Below are 20487 nucleotides of genomic sequence, written 5' to 3' on the forward strand. Positions count from 1 at the left end.
GAAACTTGTGCTTCCTAATGATGATCAGTTGGATTGGTTGTACTTTTAAGATTGAGGAGTTACAATGTGGGGAGCCACTTCTGGGGTGGAATCTGTGCATATTTACCAGCCTTCATCATAATGCTTGTGTGTGTTTCTGGACACATACACACATATACAGTAAAAGATGGAGAGGAGTGTTTAAGTAGCTTGTCAATAAGAAACTTGACAGGACTCCTGCATACAAGGAGATTACCTTAAAGACAGTGCAAAAGCTTTATCTATTTATTTTTTGCTATAGGGGAGGATGTTGTGCTGGCTGTAGATTTTTTTACAATGAGGATAGGAACGTTCAGATAAACACCGTTAAGGTAGATTTTAGACAAGCTCATGGAAGGAATTTGTGTGCTGTGGAGAATTTAGGCTCATGATTAACCTGAATCACGCTATTTTTAGTGCTGAGGAGAAGAGAATAGATCTTAATTGTGTCACCTAACTTTGGAATAACTTCTTTCGCTCATCGTATTTTTTCTGTATCTTCTTTGAACGCTTCTTGTTCAAGATTTCCTCCTCTTCAGGAGTCAGCTTGGCCCCCTTCTTGCGTCCGAGGGGCAAAGCATAGTGGGCTTCATACCACTGCCAGTAGGGGGTGCTGTCAATGAGCACAATGCAGTTCTTCACCAGGGTCTTTGTCCGCACCAGCTCATTGTTAGAAGCGTTGTAGACGACATCGATGATTCTGGTTTTGCGAGTGCAGCATTCCGACCCCCAGGAGAAGTTGCCACGTCCAGCAGAAGGGCACGGTACTTCTTATTTCCACCACGAACTCTCGCTGTGTGAATTCGGCGTGGGCCAATCTTAGTGTTGGCAGTAGGTTTCCCTACTCAGGCACAGGGAATAAAGTCCTGAAGGTGATACAGTTACCAAGGGCTTCAAAAAGTGCTTAGTTTTGATTAAAGGTTGGAAAAGTGGATAACCTGATTTTATTAATGAATGAAAAAAAAATTTGGGCTGATAACATATCATAAAAAACCAAAAGCCATTTCAGAGTTCCAAAATGGGAACATTCATATTGTATAACTGAACACAAAAATATTGCTAGCTATTGGCTGATCAATTATGTATTTCTGAAATGGACCTTCGAAAGCATCATTGATCTATGACAAAAGATTTTTAGCTTTGAAAATGGTTCCTGAGATGCATGGACTTCCAACCCTGCAAAGGCTGGAAGCTTGAATGTAGCCAAACTGGACTCAGCATCTTGCTTGATGTTTTCCTTGTTGACTTCTAGATACAAGACACCCTTCAAATTATTTTTCTTGCAGTTCTAGGTGTTCTGGTGACAACAATGATCACTGAACTTCATATCTCATGGTACTTTTTCTGTACCTCTAAACCCATGCTATTATCAGGATTTCATGCTAGTGTTGGAAGATTTAATTTAGAATATTTGTACAATCCCTTAGAATTCCCTTGAAGTTTTTATGCAAAAGGCAGAATGGAGATAGAAGTTACTTACAATAATGAAACTTTTATGCTGATCCTTTGAAACATTCTTTCCTTTTACCTATTTTGTAAGTCAGTTAAGAAGAAGAAACTAAGTTCTGGCTGGTGTACCAGGAGCACTTACAACTCAGAAATGATACAACTAACAAAGAATTAATGAAGCAAACATACTGAAGTTTTTTTCAGAACAGGTTCCTTCTGAAGTTAAGTTAGCATTTATAACTGATGTCATATTTGTTCCTTTTCTTTTTTCATCAACATAAAATTATTTCTGAACTCTAATTAATAGAATCTTTGGCCCAAAGCAATGTGACAAATAACAAAGCTCTAAAATAAATAACAGAAAAAAAAAATCATTTGTTTCTGTGCGAATTTTCACATATTGTGTCCCATATAGCATGTAATACAAGCAGAATAATACTTGCCCTGACTTTTCTTCTTGAAGTTCCTGTTCTCCGTTGTTCTTTGTCTTGAGTAATGATTTACACTTGAACTGAGTGCAGAGAGTGTAAAATAGCATCTCCACATTTAGGAGCATTTTATACCCAGTTTAGGCTGGCATTTGTGCAAGTGCTATGCAAGAAGAACAATGAGTGAAGCCCTTCAACTGTAAAAATGGATGATTCAGCAAACTGTTGCTTATATGAGTCACCCTTACTCTGCTGAGCAGATTTCTGATCTTAATGACTCTCTACACCATCCTGAGAAATCATCCAGAAAAAAAGCTGTAAGCAAAGTAACTCCCACACATTGCACCTCTCCTTTGCAGACAAGGAGTACATATTACCTACAGTCAGCTTCTCTGAATCTAGCTGGCAGGTTATAAATTTCACACGTTCAAATCCAGATTTGTCTTGCTACAAGAAAATCCATATCTTCAGATTTGGTATCCACATACGTAAAGCCAGCACTGGCAAATAAATCTGCAGCACAGAATGGTTTTGTTTAACAAATCACTGATATATCACTGGGACCAAGCCCATTCCTACCAACCAATTTGAGCAGTTGGGCTGGTGACCTTGTCTTTGCAGAGAAATTCTAGGTGAAGAAAGACTTCTGTATCTCATGTAGCATGAAAGGACAGGAAAGATGAAAGAAAAATTTCAGAAAATGTTTTAAATGCTTTTAGGGCCAGATTTAACTGCTGACCCCTGATGATTTAACTCTTTAGTAACAGAATAGCATTCTATTGTCATATTTGTAACATACTTTCTAGAATGACCTTCATGTAAATTGAATTCTGAAATCAATTGTTGCCTTCATATGAGTGAAACCCATCAGTTGAAATTGTGGCTTTTGTTCTTAAATAGAAGTTTTCTATACAGGTCACATAAAGTTCAATCCTAAATGAGAAACTTTTGAAAGGATGTGTCCAATTACAACCAGTAATTTAGTTCAGCATGACTGTATGACCAATTTGTAAGGCAAGATGATGCAAGGACTGGGTAACCAAGTTTGCCACAAAAATGGTATTTTTTTTAAGTAAGCCTAATTTTCCAAGATTGGCTATTTCTGTATTTGCTATATTATTTATCCTAGTACAGAGCACTGCCCAGTCTAATATTTGTTGGTGTCTTATCTACTCTGTTTACGTAATTGACAATGACCTTCATGTGCAAAGCAGTAAAGGATTCATTCACTGTCCTGTGTTGAGGCATCTGCCAGAACTGCATGTTGCCTTTTAAAGTGGAGGTATTTTTTGTTTAAAAAAATGTTCTTGAAAAAAAATTCTCATTCTTAATTCTACAAACATACATACAAAATGTGGAAACCTTTTAAATGCTGACATTCCATTTATATGCCAGATCACAGACTAAAGGTGAACAAGAGTATCCGTTTTGCTGGAACTCATCAGGCAGACTACTCCTCCATGCCATACATCAGTTAGCAAATATGTCTGTCACTCATGAATGGGTAATTACAGGGAGGGCAACAAATGTAGTCCAGCCAGTTTTGACACCCAGAAAAAAATCCTTTACATTTGTGTCTGTGCTGAATGGCCCATCAAAAATGTTTCTTATTTCTTGTATGGCTGGCATCCTGCTTCTTGCTTTGATGAGTAAATATTGTACATATCTCAAGTGTACAAAGTATCCAGCTTTAAAAATCTGTTGTCTTATTACCTAAATAATAGTTTGGTAGTTAGTCAGTAGGCTAAGTCCAGAGGAGGTTGGATTTTCAAACCAACATCTCTGAACAAAAATCTTTTGCTTATATTCAGTACAATCATTAGGGCAATAAACCTTCAAAGTCAAGTACTGATCACGTTAACTATAATAGAATGCAGGTGTTATAGAAACATTTCACTGGTTTATCTCATAATACTTTAGAAAGAAGTAAAATATAACACCATTTTATATCTGGAGAAATTGAGTGTGAGAAAGATAAAGTGACAAGACTCAGACCATGAAAAGAGCTAAGCAGAAACAGAAAGCAACTGAAGCTGTCTGTGTTGCAGTACTTTAGCTGCATTCATGATTCATTATGATAATTCATAATTATAATTTAGCCAAATAATGATCAGTGATTTATATAATTTTTTAAAGAAGACATTCAAGCATTGGGTTCTGCTCTGAGTTTTGGAATTCTGAGCTGGAGTTGTGATCTCAGCTGAGATCAATCTCTAACCAATTCATGATTATTTAATACTAGGCTTTTTTTTTTTTTTTTTTTTTTAAGAATTAAAATATAGACATTGTTCCTCATATATTCACTGGTACTGAAACATGCTTGAAATCACAGGTAAGAGAGGGTAGCTTAAGAGGAAGGCAAATACAGCTTAAAAAAAGTCTTTATGTTTGCTAAATTTTGGGGCTAGAATACAACCCAGTCCCACCAGAAGGTGATGGGTCACATTTTCTGTTAAATGGAGTGGTTGCAGAAAAGAATGAAGAGTGGACAAGGAAAAAGCTTCCCATTCAGATGAGTTAAAGGACCACGACTTAAACACCACATTTCAAGCAGAGATGAGTCTGACAGGAACATATCCACTTTCTCGCAGAGAGCTCTTTATGCCAAGTCTTTGGAAAAGGGAAAGCTGAAGATGTTGTAGCCACTGAAGCTACTTTCTGAGCACCTGATAATTCTCTTCATTATAAAGCCTATCAGCAGTTAAAATTGTTTTGTCTCACTGGAGTAGTGCAGAGCTGCTAAACTGGCCTGAGGTCAGTGTCTTCATGTTACAGATGAGAAATTCAGAGACTGCTCCAACTATATCATCAAGTAAAGAAACCTGATTTGTGGCCTTCATAAATCCAGTCCTCTATTTAAAGAAGAAAAAGGCTTTTGGACTGATGAGCCGTGCCAAGGAGGGATTTGGAAATACCAGAGTAGAAACCTCTAGCATTGCTCTAGTTCAAAAAGATAATTGTTAAGTAAACAGCACTCTGAAAGCAAGCGCTTTGCTCTACGTAGCAAATAAGCACTTAATCAGGCATGTAAATGTAAGAGAGGCGTTAGACCAGGTATTTTCTGAAGGTAATTTAGGGGCACTTAGGACTGCTGTTATCAGCTCAAATCTATACTAGATTTATAGTAGTCAAAAGAGATTTTGAGGAACTAGATAAAGGTTTTTCAGAGCTATGCAGAAAACCAAAGATCATCCTGAAAATGCCAAAATTGTTGGGAAGTACTTCAGATATACCTTTCCTTGTTACTCTTGGAAAAAAAGGGCTCTGATTATCCCCATGTTTGAAGAACATGGAAAGATTCTTGCTAAAGTAGAAAAAGGATACTAGGAAAAATCACAGAAGCAGCTGTGTAATAAAGAATTGAATTACACATGCATATATTTGAAGTTCTATATTCAGAAAGAAATGATGGCACAAAGGAACATGAGGAAGTACTGGGAGGAGGATGCAAATGTTCTGAGGGGAATTACTGTTGCTCATTTCTGTTTGTCAGCTGGTCGGTCTGCTTTCGGGTGAATTACTGAGATGTGTCACAAGGTATGTCTCTCTTGCTTCAGGGATTATGCTTAAAGGTGGACTTCACACATGTAACTTGCTCAGGTCTGTTGCTAGTGTAGGGATAGTTAGGAAAGAAGGGGTGCTCACTGAGCAGAAAACATGGAAAGGACTAAATGCACTTGTAGTCTGGTAGTTCTCTAGGCAAAACACTGTTAAGTTCACTTGGGCTGCTGAGGTATGACTCCTGGAAGCCACTTCATCATGTTTTGTCCCTTACCACACATTTCCTGTTTGACGGCAGTCACCACCAGTTTCCATGAATACTTAACAGGATGCAATTTGGATATTTTTTCCTATGTATACACTGAAAATGTTTAGAATATTCACATTAGTGATTTCCCTCATCTTCTTTTTACAAGTATTGTGAAGGAAAGTGATCTTACCTCCAAAATCAGACAAAATCGTCCAACGAATTTCCTCAAAATTTGACTTAAGCATTCATAAAGAAAAATTAATTGCAGAACCAATGGTATATTCTTGTTAAATTGCTTTTAGAGACTGTCTTCCAAATAAATAAAGCTAAATTCAGTGGATAAATTGAATGACATTTTACACAAAATATCTTTTGTGCAAAAAAAAAGAACAATGAATGGAAAAAGAGCACTTAGAGTAGACACAGACATTTAAAGCCAGGCTGAGACTTCAGCCCATACAATAAAAGACATGTACCACCAATGCAGGATAATTCAGTGGTTCTTAAAATTACAGTCTATTATAGTGTGCCAATCATGTTCTAAATCTGCCATCAAAGCCACATACCTCATTAAGAGAATTTTTTTTTGAAGGCACCAAACCTATTATTTTCATGACTTAAAGCCATATGGACTCTTTCAGACTTTCCTCTGCAGCACAAATTCACTTGTAATACTGAGATTAATTCTCTGTTCTGTAAAAGCTTGTGAATCACACCTTTACCCATCTGACATCCTGTGTCAAAGAAGGGGTACTCCTGTATCTAGAAACATTTTCTTCACCTTGGGTTTTTGACTGCTGCTTTCAGACTACATTTCCCACAGATATTATTTTTCTTGATTCTTCAGTTTCACGTCTATCTGTCTCATTTTCAGTCTCTTGCAGTGGATACACTAAAGTGTGATTGTAATGGGTCAAGTCACTGGACTGCTGACCTGATTCAAGGTAGGTTTTCTGAGAACTGGCCAAAGGATCCCATTTTAATACACAATAAATCACAAATTGTCCCCTGCAGAAGTTCTTTGCTTTGCCATTAAGCAGTTGTTCTTGTAAATGTTGCTTTACATTTTGTAATAAACTTTATTCTGACAAACCCTGATTTTCTGTCCACATGACAATTATGTCCTCAGGTTGTTTGCAAAACAGTTTATAGAAGACAGTTCTGAGCTGAATTTTGATTCTTTTTAAAGCATATTTTGACAATGGTGAGTAGCTTACAGTTTCCAATCTCACACTGAATGAAATAGATAAGGTTGCTCTTTAGGAAGGAGACATTCCTTTTCTCTCTGTGTGTATATACATATGCAGAGCCTTCCAAAGTCCTTGGTGATGCCAGTACTTTGCTGGAACTCACAAAGTCAACTGTATAATGACAATAATATGACACTGGGAGGAGAATGAGGAACATAAATTAACAGTGGTTTATGTTCCTGATGACTTACGGTTTTTAATAGATGTAAGTTGAAACTAAGTTGGCACCACACTTAAAATAACCCAAGACCTGTTCTTGTTCCTGTTTTCAGAGGTCTTGCCACTGTTATGACAGAAGTAGAAACTACTGGCTTTACTTCCCATGTTTTGTTTTGGGGTTGGGTTTTTTCTTTTTGCTACGTAAGAGGCTGCTGACATTTCAAATTACAAATCTAGTTTCCTCCAGTTCTCAGAAGAGGAAGCCTGACTTCAGTGAACATGTGAATCAGATACTGCTGCCAAATGAAAACGGTGTCATTTTTGTCTAAAATTTTGAAGAAGGGATCCTGTATTAGCAGTACTGAGCTTACTGCATATCGGGAACACACAGGCAGGTAATGACCTTCAGATTTGAATGTGCACAAGGGACCTTTACTAGCAGGTGTCCCAACTCCCACAAGAAAATAGGGTTTGGCAGCCAAACTAAGGAAGTTCTGCAATCACTCCCATGTCCATTAGACAATGAAAAGCTGCACAGAGGTAAAAGATGGTAATGTAGGTGGGTGGCAACATGGGGTGATATTATTTTTACCTGTCATTTCAAGGGGAATCACTGGATAGACAAATTAAATCACAAGCCACAAGGATCGCTTGGTGACTCTAAAGTGCCACTCTAAAGTGGCAGGGAATCAGTGCTTCAGTGCGTTTCTGAATTTTTAGTGATAAAGCCACCCATTAGTTTCACAGACAAAGCCTCTTGGTATCCAAAAAGGGAAAAATTCCCTTTTTCTAGTGAGAAAGCCTGCACTGTTTCTCTCTCATTTCTCCCTAGAGAGCTCTTTTTCAGAAGCTTTACTATGATTAGGATGCAATTAAAAGATGGGGTGAGAAACCATAAATTATGACCAATGGCAGAGAAGTTTAAAGCAGAGAAAAGTTTAAATACAAGTGTAAATAAAAGCAAGGTAGAATAAATAAAAGTAGAGGTCACATCTACTCAACCTGGCCACTGTTGTTTTTATTGTAGGAGAGACAAGGGACTCCAGGAGAAGCTCCTACTGTGTTCACTGCTGCTCAGAGACAGAATGTGACAGGTATCTCTGCCACCAAGATCTCCTAAGTACAGCCTAATTTTATTCAGCATCTTTACAGAATAACATGTTCTAAAAGAAAGTCATGTTTCTTTGAAAGAAGGAAGGCACTGTAGAAATTGTGTCAGAAATGCTTTCACTGATTCCACTGCAAAGAGAACAAATTTGTATCTTTTTCACATAGATCTCTTTAGAGATCATGTTATTTGCTGTTCTCAGGAAAGTACAGCCCTTCTCAAACCCCTTATAATTATGGAACAGTACTGAGTGGCCCTAAAGCAAAAGTGTCCAGTGTGTTCTGAAAAAAAACTATATAATATTTAAGACGCTATAAGAATCATCTTTATTATCACAAAAGGAAGGATCCAAAGATCAGAAACAGGCATCTGAAATTTCGAGTGAGGTCATGGCAGACCACAGAGATTGGTAAAGTGAGGAAAAAGTGTAAAAACACGCTTGTGTTAGGCTGCTGTACTATTTACTACCAGCACGACTGTGGATCAGAAGAATGTTACTTGCCAAATAATGGTTTTGCTTTACTGGTCTGGATAGAGTTACAAAGTAACTGTGAATGACAATCTTGGCATATAAATGGTTACCAGATATGACAGTCTTGGCATATAAATGGTTAGCAGATATTCATTCCAGAATTTAGGCAGCTGTCTAGTGCAACCTGATATATTTTGTAAGTACTTTTCCATATACAATGTCTCACAGAAGGCTTTACAGCTAATCATCCTTTGTATATGCATACACAAGAGGATACCAGTTGCAATATAATCCATATTTTGCATATAGAGACATAGTATAGACAGAGGCCAATGAATTAGGATCCACTGTAAAAGCAGACACTCGTAAACAGCAGCTAATTAAGAGTTTATCAGCATGTCACTATGCACAACAAACCCTAATATTTCAGTAAAGCATAATAGTGTGTGCATGCTCAGCTGTCATATCTTATCAGATTGGAAGTTTATCTGAGGTGAGGACACGACACTGCACAGAGCACTGTGCTGTAAGTGGGAGTAGCAGGGTAGAGTATGACAGGATGGTTCTGCTGTAAATCCTCATCACTGCTTACAGTTTTGAGAATTAAAACCTTGCAGATATGCCTACTCTGTACAACTTTTAGTAAGGTAAGACATTGGGCTCTTCCTAAAAACAGAAAGCAAGCATGAAGTCTAAGGTATTAATATGATAAAGAATCTTACACGATCAGAAGACAGCTACTTTCACAAGACCAAAGAAGCAGCTGAACAAATGAACAATGTCCTTAACTGCTGCCAGACAGTCAACAATATGCACATGATGTGATTATATGAAGCATGTAAGCATATAATCCTTTTGGTGTGAGAAACATGGCAGAACCACAGTGGTACTTGTTATGCCAATACAAAGAATTTTCTCGTTTCCTTCCATTTTCTGTTAGTCCTACAGAACTCCCATTTTCCTCACCACAGAAGTACCAAAGATTGCACAGCAACAATATGAAATGCATACTTTCTATTTAGCCCTTTAACTTGTGATCCCTCCATTGTGATCCGTAATTGTGCAGCTTAGGGTTCATTCAAAGTCTCACAGCTTTGCAATATTGCTGAGGGGTCAGCTGGGGCACAGTCAAAGTACCCTGAATGATCAGACTTCAGTTTGGCAGCAGTGAGTCTGTCTGGTATCAGTATCATTACAAAAAATCTTTTTTCCAATTCTTCTAGATCTGTTTTCTGAGGACTGGAAGAAGATTCATTACCCATGTTTGAAATCCTTCAAGTGGACAGCCTGGCTTCTGGAATGCCAAGGGTCATTGGATGGAAAGCGCTGCTGAAATCCAGAAACTCTGAGGCAATGGGAAGAGCCTTTGATCTGGAAAACCTTCTGAAAGAAAGTCAGTCCCACTCTGGCAGGGCAGTTGGACTCGATGATCTCTGGATGTCCCTTCCAACCCCTAACATTCTGTGATTCTGTGTGATTCTGTGAAAGAGACTGTCCTTTCTGTCAATACAGAAGGTAGATCTGATGGAGCCATTTGCTTTTTGGAAAGGGGAAATGTGATTCTCAGCTACATCAGAATCCAAGTGACTGTAATTTTAATCCTTCCAGCATTTACGAACAAGGACAAACTGTTTACGGTCATCAAATGCAAGAAGTAGTGGCCATCAAATGAAGCTATTAGCAGCCAAGTTCAAAGCAGAATGGGTAGTAGAACTGTGGAACTTGTTACCAAAGGACGCTGTGGATGCAGAAAGTTTACAGGCTTTCAGAGAAATGTTGGCCAACTGGGAGAGAGATCTGTAGGTGGATTACTGAACAAACAGTATCAGGCTGAGGAAGTCTGAAAAAATCAGGAGGCTGTGAGAGTACTAGAAAATATATGTTTGATCTCTATTTACTGGGGTTTATGCACCTCGTTAAGGACTTTGTAGGAGATAGACTATGGGGTTAGACAAACTCGAGGCTCATCTATTCTTATGTAAACAAAATTCTTAATTACAAACTGCTGATTATCAAGATCTTCTAAGTACCAGAGAATGCTGATGATATACTCATCCTGTTTCTTATATTCTTCTGCAGGTGCATGCTCTTGACCAGTGATGAAAACAGGATGTGGGACGACATGGACCTTCAGGGCTGGTATAGCTATTCTCACACTCAAGAACAGCAATCTAATTCAGGATGGTACTCTTCCAGTCACCTTTGTTATCAAGACTGTTCAGAGTCATCTCTGGCATAAAATTTACATCTGTCAAGCAATCTCTGTGGGCAATTCCAGAAAAAGGAAGCAAAACCAGAGTACTTAGGAGAATGGCTGTGCTCATAGCTTGGTTCCATAGATGCAAAGCTTTGAAACCCCTCTCTATGCACAGTCTCAGAATACAAGACCACTACAGTTGGTCTCAAAAATTTTAAGAGCAGTTGTTTATATAAACAACCCTTTTATCTTCAAGCAATGTCTTTTGGTCTAAGTACTGCACCTATGATCACAAATTCCTGCTTATTATGTGGCTTAAAATAAATAAACACAGGACAATAGGAAAGTTGCAGTAGGACTTTTTGCTTAATTTCCTGAAAATACAGAAGTGGCTTCTTGATGGGACTTTCCAGATGTATGTACTAAAGTCAGTTTTCTCTGAAACCACAAAAATGTCTCAAAGTTTCTGCCTGTTTGTAGTTGTACATTTTAGAACACTTCTGATTCTCAGTTAGTCAGAACTTGATGAAATATTACAGGAATGTGTGCTCTATTTTTTTTGAACGCTAAAGCTAACAAAGAATGATTTTAAAAAAATATCCAGGCATCTAAGCTCTTTTTCAAAACTGTCTTTCCCTTTCAGAAGTCTAAGTTCCAATGAAAATTAAAGTCATATATTTATGAAATATTTAATCGAGGAAATAAATGTTTTAAGTAATTAACTAGGACTGTTTCCACACTGAAATGTGACATGTCATCTAAAGTCACCAGCTAAACTTGTGTGAAAGGCTTTGCTCTACCCATATTAGTACTGCTTGCAAAATATATGGACAAAAGTCTACAGAAATTGCCAGAATGGGAATTTAAAATACGATTTTAGTAATGTCAGAACAGAGAGACTTGTTTTTTCACCATCTTCTGTGTCATGACATCTGTTAACATCCATGCTTAAAAACACACTGAGTGAGAGTAAAGGTTTCCAAAGCTTCATGGTGACTTTTAATGACCAAAGATGATCAAGGGGCTGGAACACCTCCCCGAGGAGGAAAGACTGAGAAAATTGGGGTTGCTCAGCCTGGAGAGGAGAAGGCTTTGGACAGACCTAAAAGAAAGATGGGGAGCGACTCTTTATCAGGGAGTGTAGTGAAAGGACAAGGGGTGACAGTTTTAAACTGAAAGAGGGGTATGGGATCTACAGAAGAACTTCTTTACTGTGAGGGTGGTGAGACACTGGAACAGGCTGCCCAGAGAGGCTGTGGATGCCCCCTCCCTGTAAGTGTTCAAGGCCAGGCTGGATGGGGCTTTGAGCAACCTGGTCTAGTGGGAGGTGTCCCTGACCATGGCACAGGGGTTAGAACTATGTGATCTTTAAGGTCCCTTCCATCCCTAAACATCTTATGATTCTATGAAATGTCCAATTTCAGCCTCCTCTACATATCACGGCCTTCTTTTTCAATGAGTTATGGTGGAATGTGGCTCTTCCCTGATCCAATGAGGTCCATATGTTTTACATGCTGTCCATGAACACATTGCAAGTAAGTTGTGCATTTTTCTGGTTTCATGTCAGACACTGAAAATCTACAATGTGACTGTCAAACTTTGTCCTCAACATGTAAATAGCTGGTTCTGCATGCTCAAAACCACAAGTATTCTGCAATATAATTCCTTCTATTAGTCATATGCTTCTATTATTTCACAGAAGATAAAGATTTTGGAAGAAGACACAATGAATGTAGTTTTATCACAGTGGCTGCTAAATTAAGTGGCGGGAATTTATTATACTAAGTGTCATTGTTCACTAGTTTTCACCTGTGGTTTGAATGCTCTTCAGATTGGCTCTCTAAAAGGAGCTCCTGGATTTAAAGAAAATGTGTTAGACCATGAAAAAAATCTCGAGTTAAATGGGAAAGAGGGAGAGTGTAGGTAAAACTTCAAAGCCACATGGCTATAGTGTGGAAGCAAGTAACAAGTAGCACTGCTGTGCAACATTAAAATCTCTTAATCTAAGTGAGTCTACATCTGATCTTATACAGAAATTATACAAAGACTGAATTTCTAGTTTTCAAGAGGGTCACGCAGAAGACAATTTCTCAGCTTGGACAGGAAGAAAGGAAGGAACTATGAGTCAGGGAGGAGAGCCATTAATGGCTTGCTTTTGTTTTTTTGGTGCTTTTGTTTAGGTTTGGGGTGTTTTTTTGTTTGTTTGGTTGTTTTTTTTTGGTTTTGTTTTGTTTTGTTACCTTTCCCTTCAAAATAGCATAAGGGAAATAAATGGCAGCCGAGAGAAGGAATTAAGTCTAAGAAGCTTTTGGGAATTTCCATAGGAATTGATCAGTTGTGGATTACTGTATTTGTCAATTTTTGATACAATTTAGTGGAGGAAGCTGTAAAAGCACAGTTGTTTATTACTCCAATAATGCAGGAACGCTTACATTCGTTTTGCTATCTTAGCTCTTGTTATCTACCTCTGATTGCTGATAAAATTCCAAGTAAAACCTGAATAGAAGGTTAGATCTCAGGCCAGAAAACTTAAGCCATTTTTGTAGATTACAGTTTCAGTCCTGTTTTTAAGCATTTGGCTCAGAACATATGGCTCAGGTTTTTGGCTGTTTTACAAATAGCTTGGGAATATCTGGTACGGAAATGGTCTAGTTCATCTGTGAGATGAAAGACAAAAGAAGGTTTACGCTGAAATTTTGTGTATCTTACAGCCTCATTCATAGAATAAGCATCTAAAGCAATTAAGAAACAGATAATCTGCCTCCAGAATAATACAGTGCAAGCTGGTCTCTTCTAAAATGAAAAAGGACAGATTTTCATAAATTTGCAAAAGAATGATTGTTCAAGTCTATACGCTTTTCATAGGTATCTTGACAGAAAACGGTTCACAGCCACTGATGTTAGATTTTGGCATCTACATGCTCACTTAAACAGGGAGACAAGCAGACTAATGAACGGATTTGTTTCTGAATAGCCAAGACAAAGGTGATTCTTAAATACAAACTTTGAAAATATTGAAAGTGGAGCCTCTTAAGGAAGTGTTGGGAAAATTTTGCAATGCAGTGGATGTGTAACACACCTCAAGGGGTTCCAGGAACCAGACTCGTGTGCTCCTTAATGTCTCCTATATGCCCATCGTAGAATAAGTATTTCCATGACTTAGCTTTTAGCCACATATGTTTACCACTTCATTGGAGAATTCTGAAAATTTTACAAGAAAGCACAAACAAGATGCTATCTGCTCATGTAGCATACAGGAATTTCTCTCTCCACAGAAAAAAACTAGCCTAATATTTTTTTGATGCTGCCCACCAATGGCTACACAGAGGAATACAGAACATATGAATAAATATGAAAGTCTTACAAACAGTATGTTGCATGCTCAGTTAGAGCTCTTGTTAGAATCAAGATCTTATTTCTCTGATTCTTAAGGTGTGGCCATTTATTCCTGTACAAGATGAACATGAATTGCTACCAAACGGGACTTTTGTTTTGATCACTGAACGCAGAAATCTATAATGAATTTTTGCTCTATCTATTGTCAGATGAAATTTCCCATCAATCCTTTTTGGAAAGTCTTGATTTGGGGAGGAATAGAAGGGAATGTTCTGGGGCCAAACTAAGGCAGCTTCTAATAGATTGTTCCTACTGGTGACTCTGTGAATTTGTAGTCAATCCAGCCCTGCAGATCGTGCAAGCCAAAGTGAAGAGGCCTCTCAATCTGTGAAGACAAAACTTCTTTATGCATGCTTGCATCCGTCTTTATCACCATGCTGGTGAGTCTTTTTGGTAGCAGCTGCAGAGGTAGCTTCAAGGAATATTATGCTTCTGCTCTGCATTATCTTCGTATTAGTTTTTTTATAGAGAAATCCAGAGAGGATTGTGATTCAGAGAACAGCTGCTTCCTTGATTCGCCTCTTCCTGTTCTCACTCAAAGGCTGCTGTACGCAAGCAGAAGGGCATCGGCAGGGTCGCAGGCAGGGAGGGGTGGAAGCCATGCCCAGGAACAAGTCCTGCTTTCCTCAAAACATAGGCAGAGGCACAAAGATACCTGCTTCTTTTTGGATCCACTTCAAAGAGGAATTTGACTTGAGTGCAGCAAAAGGGGTTTGGGACTTTGAGTAATACCCAAATTCCAGGTAAGAAAGTAAGAGGAAATAGTGCATTATGTCTAATGACTCCTACATTTTAAAATGTGTGTGAAAATTCTTGACACAGTCGGTGAGAAAACAAACCCTTATTGTTTAGAATTAGAAGTCATCTAAAAATCTCAATGAAAATCTGGGTTAGAGTTTATATCCTACTCAAAATATGATTTCCATATGCTTTGCCAGTACCTAGATTCTAGTATGTGTTTGACTAGCCGTGGTAGGCAGAATAGTTTAATTTTCTATATACAGCCTGTACGTTAGGAACAGCAGACAGTACTCTGCAATTTTAGTGATTGTTGCCTGTTTACCATAATTACAGAGATATTTTAAACTTCCACATTTTGTTGTAGGCATAATATTAGGTAGGGAATAGCAGCAGGACATTTTGAGTAATCTGTTATTGTGGACACATCCTGAGGACTAGCTGATGCTATATTTAATCACTATGTGGTTAACTGTGACTAGACCGAGGATGTTATTTTTTGTTTTGTGTTTGAAGTTGATTTTTACAGTCTGAAATTGTTCAGTTAAGGAAATAATCATCTCAGTTTTAATTCAAAGCTGTGGATATGCATACACACAACAGAATTGTTTTTTCCCTTTTACTTTCTGGTGACTAGTTCATATTGCTGTAGCTCAATTTAATCCAGTTAAGTTTCTTTTGAAGCAAACTGGCTGAACGATACAAAAAAATACATTCACATCCAACCCCAATATAACCTTCATTAAGGATATATCCTTAATATATTCTCTACATATATGTATACAGATCCAGGTATTATATCCTCATCTTATTCTCACTAAATAGAATCAAGCAGAAAACACTTGTAAAGGAATAGAAGTTTAAGAAAAACATGCAAAAAGTTATTCAGACGGTACATTTAAAATAATAAATCTTTTTAAAAAGACTATATGGCTTTAGAAAAAAAAAATCTTTTAAAATCAGTAGTATTCCTAGCTGCATGGACCTGATTTAGCATTTTGGGTTAAGCTGTGACCACTATAACCTCTTCTTAGTTTTGTGGCTACTCTAAGTACCAGCAGCAATTACAGCCTTACAGCCTCTGTTTGGGAAGTTCAGGAATTCCTTTCCTACAGGATCAGAAGCCTAGAGACATGGAGTGTTTATATAATTTTGTTATATGTGTGGAGCCTACAACTATATAATGTCTTATTTGTTTCTACTTTAATTTCTTTGATTTTTGATAAACAGCCTTGCTGCTTTTGGTAAGATGTACAACATGTACTCTTCTTAGGACACAAAGGATCACCCACAAAAGCTCTGGCTTTCAAAAACAGAATTCAATGTCACAAGACTTAGAGAGATGATAATTTTTCAACCATCAGTCAGTGCTTCCAGATATTAATTTGCCTGTTTGCCATGACCTCTCTGCAAGAAATTACCATTCATGCTTTTTTACCAGTAGAATGGTTCACAGGAGTGCCTCCTAATCCACATCAGACAAAACCAGGAGGTAAGTTCAAGAGCTAGCTAGTCTGCCTGTTTTTAACACTATGAGTTAGTGAGAGCTCCCAGGAACCCCTCTGCTGACAAGCAGTGAGGACCAGCAACCTTAAAAACAAAATATGTGACGCAGCTGTAGCTATAAAATCTACATAACAACATAAGAATTGCAAATTTCTCCTGCCTTTTTCAAGAGTATGTTTCTGCTGTTTAAGTCACATAGGTACTCCTGAAAATTTTACCCATTTTTAGTAGGAAATGATTCATGTTTCCAGGAGAGCCAAACATGTTAATTATGGGAAGATCTGGGGCATTTCAGGAGCGCACCCATTGTTTTCCAGCTTATAGAAAGTAATCAGTTCAAGGGACCAGTCTAGAGATAGTCTGACACAGCATCCCTTGGAATACACACAGTATTTCAGATCTTCAATACCAATTGTTTTATACTCCCTATCCCTGTTCCTTTTTGGCCTCCCCACTTACTGGTAGCAACTTTAGCTCTGAACAAATCAGAATTGCTTTGTCAGCTTTCTTTCAAAACTAGTCTTTCAAAACTCATTTTAGACAGCTGCTCCACTGCATTTGTTTCAGATTTATGCCATAACCTTTTCTTCCTCATCTGTATGCTGAAAAAAGAGCCCCTAGGCTCTTTCAGCTACTCATGCACCATGTGATCTTTGGAGATCTATCTCTGCCCTTAATCAGAACAGTCAGCTGTTTAGTAAAGACTATGGGACATGCTCACAGAAGAAGACTTTAGGGTTATATAGGGTTACTCTTCCTCAGTCACCTACATTAAATGGAGAGAGAAGGCTTCAGGAGTGTGGACTGAGGATGGTAAAGTAAAGAGAATTGGTAGCTGTCAAATGTCAAAATGTCAAATGTCAAAATGTCAAATGTCAATCTCATATTACATACAGATGAGAAAATCGTGCCTTCTGAGATATTCATGAACCTTTCCACTATGCCAGACAAAAGAATGCTCTGTATTTTCAGACAAACTTGCAGTAATAATCCTAAACTGCTTCATAAAGTACAGGTTGTTATAACTACCCTCATAACACAACTTGGATAGAACAACACACAGAAAGATTTAATGATTATTTGAAGACGTGAAGCATGTTAGCATTAGAAAACATGGTTGCTTGACTTCTGTGTATCTGTTGACCCCCTTAGAATGCATATCTTCTCAAGGCAAACCCTGTATTACAGTAGCTAAGGCAAGAATACAGTTTGAGCTAAAAAACATTACCTGTCCAAGAACCAGCATTAATCATGATTAATACTGCAGCCATCCAGATCCAGCTGTACCACATTTCAACCTAAGGTAAATAAGATCTTCTTCCTATATGATGTGGGCCACACCCACCTGACCTCGTAGTGATCCCCTGTGCTGTTCTGTGGGTTATGTACACCTCAGCAGAATCTCGTAAAATCACAGAATGCTGGAGGTGGGAAGAGACCTCTGAAGATCATTCAGTCCAACCCCCTGCTCAAGTAGGGTCAATTACAGCAACAATTACTGTTGCTCAGGGCTTTGTCAATGTGATTTTGAAGTATCTCCAAGGACGGAGAATCCGTGACCTCTCTGAGCAACCTGCTCCATGGTAAAAATGTTTTTTCTTATGTGTAAATGGCATTTCCTGTATTTCAGTTCGTGCCCATTGCCTATTGTCCTTTCACTGAGCAGAAACTGGCTCCATCTTCTTTCCTGCTTCTCACCCATAAATATTTATACACAGTGGTAAGATGTCCCCTGAGCCTTCTCTTCTCCAGAGTGAAAAACACCAGTTATCTCAGCCCCTCCTTCTATGGGAGATGCTCCAGTCCTTTAATTGTTACCCTCGCTCTTTTCTGGGCCAGCTCTACTAAGCCCATGTCTCTTGTACGGAGAAACCCAGAACTGGACCTAGCACTCCGAATGTGGCCTCAGCAATGCTTTGTAGAAGGAAGGGATCACCTCCCTTGGCCTTTTGGCAATGTCTTTCCAATGTAGTCCGGGATGTTGGTTGTTGGCTTTCTTTGCAGCAAGGCACGTTTCTAGATTGTCTTCAATTTCTTGTCCACTAGGATGCCCAGGTGATTTTCTACTAAACTGCATTCCAGCCAGCTGGCACCCAGTTTGTACTGGTGTTTGGGGTTATTTCTCCCCAGATTCAGGAGTTTGCACTTTCCTTTGTTAAACTTGATGAGATTCCTGCTAGTCTGTTGAGATCTCTCTTAATGGCAGCACAACCATCTGGTGTATCATCTGCAAAGTTTCTGAGGGTACATTCTGCCCCATCATCCAGATCATTAATGAAGATGTTAAACAATATGGGGCACTAGCACAAATTTGTGAAAATTTAGTCTGGATGTGGTTGCAAGGGATTATAACCATCCTCTTCTGCTCACGGTGAAAATAATTTTATAACTGCTTCCTAAAAAAGATGAGATACTATCATTTTTCTACTCCACCCCCCCTTCTCCTTTTCCTTCCAGGCAGGAAAACTCAACACAGTCCCGTTCCTATCTGAGTGACCTTCCCCATTTTTCCTCGTATTTGTTTTTTTTCATGGTCCATCTCATTTATTGCACTTGGCCAGCATGCCAGTGTATACCAGCTGCCAGCTGTTTAAAGAAAATAAAGAGAAGTAGCATCCATACTAAACTGTTTCTGTGTCTTTCATGAAAACAGTTTGCATTCTGCACAAAAAAAATCATTCGTGGTGTAAGGGAATTGACGTCAGTACTGTTACACCCAGGATGATTTTGGCCCTGCATATCTATTATGCAATACTTTCAGATGCACAATTCTGTGATGAACAAATGACTGCCAGATGTGAGAATAGTATTTTCGCCTTTTTTTGAGGTCCATGAACAAATTCTCATGTGGGAACTGCAAACTTCCTCAGTGTATGTATGTGCCTATACTTTAAGAATAATTTTATAGAAAATATTTTATACGGCAGCATAAGAAAGAGTAAAAAAAGAAACCCTACATTTATTTCTCTTAAAAAAAATAAAGCTCTTATAACTTCCTTTTATACATGTGATACAGGCTCCTCCATCCTTCCTGCCAGGCAGAAAATGGCAACTTTTACCAAAATACTGACCACATCCAGCTCTGGGATAGAAACCTCTGGAAAGAAGAGAAGATAAAATTGGTACCTTGGCCTTTTCCCAAAGTCGTGATGGAATGCTGTATAAAGAGACCTGTGCTTAAAGATGATAAACGTCACAAGATGTGTGGAAGAATCCAGTGGCATGAAGCCATCCATTGGCTTTTCAAGAATATCCACCATAATTTTCAATGAATTATAGTAGAAAAACATGAAGTTTTCAAAGCACTATTTCTGCATTTAAACATCTAAGTAAGGACAAGTCCTGCATATTCATTGTTCCTATGGATTTAATCTTGATTTTGTGAGAGCAGTTCACTGCAATGACATACTTTGCAAGGATACTTCGTAAAATACTGTTTTCCTCCCCTTATTTTGATTTTTGCCCTCTATGACAAACACCTTGGATTGCTGGTTCTTCTTGAAAAGATCTTGCAACCTGAACAGATAACTTTCCAACTGCTTCTTTTGCCTGCTGCCTAGGATCCTAAGGTTACTGATACTGCCTCTAGCGGTTTACTGCAGAAAATGGATAGTTCAAGTGAGGAAAAAGTTCCTTCCAGATCATGTTTAAACTGCATTTTATTGAAATCTCATCTTCCATAAATGTGGGTGATAAGTAGAAAACATTTATTGCTTTATCTTTCCTGTATTTTAATTTGAGCTAACTTTTCTCCTGAGTGCCAAACACACTGGACTCCCAGTATTTATGACTGGGACTGAAGTATCACACATGGAGTTAATTCCCATTTTGAAGAAACCGCATGCAAAAGGCAACACATTATTCCATGAGCTAGGTTCTGTTTGCAGTGCATTCAGCACCTGAAGCTAAGCCAGCCTCTTGCAGACTAGTTGTACTCTGCACAGCAACAGCTTAAGCTCTCAGTACCGCCTGATGTCAGCAGCGAGGTCTCCCGCCATGCACTAGCCCATTCCTG

The 20487-nt window shown here is 38.4% G+C and overlaps 1 pseudogene; it reads right to left on the minus strand.

The window, feature by feature from the left end:
• Positions 1-471: 471 nt before the first annotated feature.
• LOC103774969 lies at positions 472-9897 on the minus strand (annotated as a pseudogene).
• Between the last annotated feature and the right edge of the window lie 10590 nt (positions 9898-20487).

The sequence above is a fragment of the Merops nubicus genome, unplaced genomic scaffold (assembly GCF_000691845.1).
Source record: "Merops nubicus isolate BGI_N331 unplaced genomic scaffold, ASM69184v1 scaffold37486, whole genome shotgun sequence".
In the NCBI taxonomy this organism is placed as follows: Eukaryota; Metazoa; Chordata; class Aves; order Coraciiformes; family Meropidae; genus Merops; species Merops nubicus.